The sequence below is a fragment of the Diaphorina citri genome, unplaced genomic scaffold (assembly GCF_000475195.1).
Source record: "Diaphorina citri unplaced genomic scaffold, Diaci psyllid genome assembly version 1.1 scaffold2015, whole genome shotgun sequence".
NCBI classification, from domain to species: domain Eukaryota; kingdom Metazoa; phylum Arthropoda; class Insecta; order Hemiptera; family Psyllidae; genus Diaphorina; species Diaphorina citri.
In genome coordinates, this window is record NW_007379441.1 from 48,176 (window position 1) to 51,348 (window position 3,173).

General features: G+C 38.7%; 1 long non-coding RNA gene across 1 annotated transcript; it reads right to left on the reverse strand.

Annotated features, from left to right (window-relative positions):
- Nucleotides 1-615: 615 nt before the first annotated feature.
- Nucleotides 616-2,879, reverse strand: LOC113471028. The gene is made up of 2 exons (XR_003393878.1): nt 2,599-2,879; nt 616-679 (listed from the first exon to the last, which is right to left on the reverse strand). It is a non-coding gene; the product is annotated as an uncharacterized LOC113471028 (long non-coding RNA).
- Nucleotides 2,880-3,173: the final 294 nt, after the last annotated feature.

Consider the following 3,173-nt stretch of genomic DNA (forward strand, 5'->3'; position numbering starts at 1 on the left):
GTATTATTTTGAGCTCTAAATTTTATTGCTACTAGTTTTTTTGCAATAATCATCCAAGGACATCATTTCAATCAAGTAGCGTTCAAAGTTCAAATTATTTTGCAGGAGTTTTGAAAAAAAGGTTGAAAATTGGTTCTGTGAAAATTGAAATATGTTCAACCACTCTACATAAACCCTACCTTCCAAGGTAATTGGACTGGAGAAATGAGCGGAATTGATCAAACAGAAGGTCTAATCGTCCCGAAATCGAAAGAGAGAAGGAAGACAGGATAGAAAAAATCCAGCCGTTCCGAGACCGAACATTATGAATTAATTAAAATCCGTCCCGGGCAGGAATCGAACCCACGGTCTAGCGCTTATGAGGAAGAGGCGCTACCAACCAAGCTAACTACCTAGCTAGGCTTGCTACATTCCAATTTAACTGGACTGGAGATATGAAGGGAATTGATCAAACGGACACTATTCAAAATTAAAAAAAAGATGTTTGTCCAACTAACCTGTTAATTTGGCGGCCGTAAAATTTCCGCTCTCCCCCAGAGGCGGCCTGGGTAGGGGATAGCTTGCGGCATTGCCCCAGTTGTAATCTCCCGGCCACACGAATGAGTAGCTTACATCTCGGCTTACGTTTGACATGGCTTGCAGTTATCTCTGGCTACTCATTGCCGGAATTCAGGAGTGTCTGAAAACAAATCCAACGAAATATGAAGCAAAATTTTATGAGGTAAGAAGATACTCGAAGATTAGAAAAAAAAAAGAGTTTTGACAGAAGGAACCTGTAACTGCTAAGGTCATATCGACCCGAAATCGAAGAGAGAAGGAAGACAGGACAAGTTAAGTACTAGAAACTAGAAAGGCAGTCATTCCGAGAACGAACCTCATCCGTTCAGGATAAAATCCACCCCCGGCGGGTCTTTTGGTTCAAATGAGGCTAAAGAAAGACCTTTGCCTACGTCAGCAATAATATCTATTTCTTGTAATATTATGGTCAAACCTTTCCATGACTTAGTCGACATTCAAACCCACGACCTATCGGCTACCAGGCTTGCACCTTGACCACTAGTTGTCACATGCGTACACGAAAAGTCACCCAAACACAATGAGTAGTCCAGATCAATTCTCAACATGGATAAGTACTAAATCACTTCTAATAATTAATTGTATATGTAGTAAATCACTCCTAATAATAAGTGGACGTATGCCCAGAAACAATAGGAACTCAAATGGACCACGCGAGCTAGCAAAATAATTGAATCAGACGGTGTGTGATTCGTCAACCATGTCCAATGAACAATAAAGTATGCACAACAGGTCGAGCCTCACGGGCACAGCCTGTGGGAAAAAGTCGGAGACAAGTTGTGGGGGAGTTCGACCTTTTTGGGGATAAAAACAGGAACCCTTTTCTTGTGTCTTAAAGCATACCTTCTTGATACTTATCACAGAGAGTTTTCAGTGGATCCATAGGTCAAGAAATACTAGCTTGTGTAAATCATGGATGACGTCAAAGAAAACCCTAAATACCGTGTCAACTCTCAGTGCTAAGATCAACCATAAAAGGAATATTAGAATAGAATAGAATAGAATAGAATGTACCTTGTTTATCCTGCCCGAATAGGACTGAAAAGTCCGTTTACCCCAGCAGTCTAAATAAGGTCTCGTATATTTGATGGGTTAAAGAATAATACATACAACTAACAATTCAGTAAAAAGATCTTGCTTTACTAGAAAAAATCTGGTGTGAACATCACACGACTTTCCTTATCCTATTGAATTATGCTTATTTGAGTGTTCTTTTACCCTAACTTTTACAATATCTCTAACCGTTTTGTCGCTATAGCTGAAAACCGCCAAAAAACGGTCGAAATCTGTCCAAAAGCGGTCAAAATACCGCCAAGCGCAGCAACCATCTCAAACAAACGTTTTGTGTTGCATCCTTGTCACATTAGTGAACCACATACCAAATTTCAAGTTTCTAGCTTATACCGTTCCCGAGATATTGTTAAATTACACCAAAAACCGCCAAAAAGAAGGCCTGCTTAGGCCGTTAACCTTAACTGTATACATGATTGACAAAATGGCAAGATTGCCAAATGGATTGGTAATGTCAGATATAACCTGGAAAGTAACAAGGAGATCGCCTTGCTCCACAAGACTTTCATTCAAAAAGACGGGATTAAGAAAATGAAGCACAATGCAATCTGTGATGTGAGAAGGGTAGGTAGTGGTAGATGTTATCAAAAACAGGTTTCACGATTAATTTAGGGCAAAAGAGAATTGATAAACAGTGAATTTGAAGGGAAAACGAAATGATTTTTTCTTAGCGAATAGCTTTCCACTAGCCCAAAAGACCTAAACAGTCTAAAAACACAACCCCGAACCAAAGTCGTGAATTTGCCCCAAAATGATTAGCTCATCCCTAAAGGAAATCTACTAAACTTCGTAACCGAGCTAAAAGTGTACGTACGGGTATCTCTGTCTGATAAAGGTAGGTACCGTACCTAGATAAAAGTTATGGAAAAATATTTTGCCCAATGCTCAGCAAAGTAGAATCTGACAAAAGTAGGTATCAAAATCTTTGAAAAAATTACTGAAATCACTTACCTTTGATAAAGGTAATCCTTCTTATGAAGAAAGCAACCATGCGCGTCCAATTACTGATCATCAATCCTCTAGTACAGCAGTGGAAAAACTATTCCAAAAAGTGTGTTAACTCCGGCTAAGTTAAGAGGATGGCAATGTGCTTTGGCTCCAAGTTTTCAATATATTTGAGATTACTCAAAAAAGGTTCAGATGGAATAAAAAATGGACACTATTGATCCAAAACCGAAAATTAATCCCTAAAAACACTGGTTCAATTAAGAAAAATATTGAAGCTTTAAAGAAATTGATAACCTAGGTATTTCGTAAAATAATGCCGGGGAAAATTCAAAAAAAGGGCCCCCCCCATTTTTTTTTTTTTTTTTTTTTTTTTTAGGAACAAATATACTAGTCGTTTTTGGTAAATTAAGTACCTACTTATTCGTCCTTCTTAAAAAATTTCCTTTATTTTTGGGGAAAAACTATTGATTCCAGGGCGCGGGGTCAAAAGGACCTAATGAACCCCCTGTGGACGTCCCTGAGTGAACATCCCATAATGGTTACTTTCGATCACCCTTTTGGGCGCCAGAAGAATAATC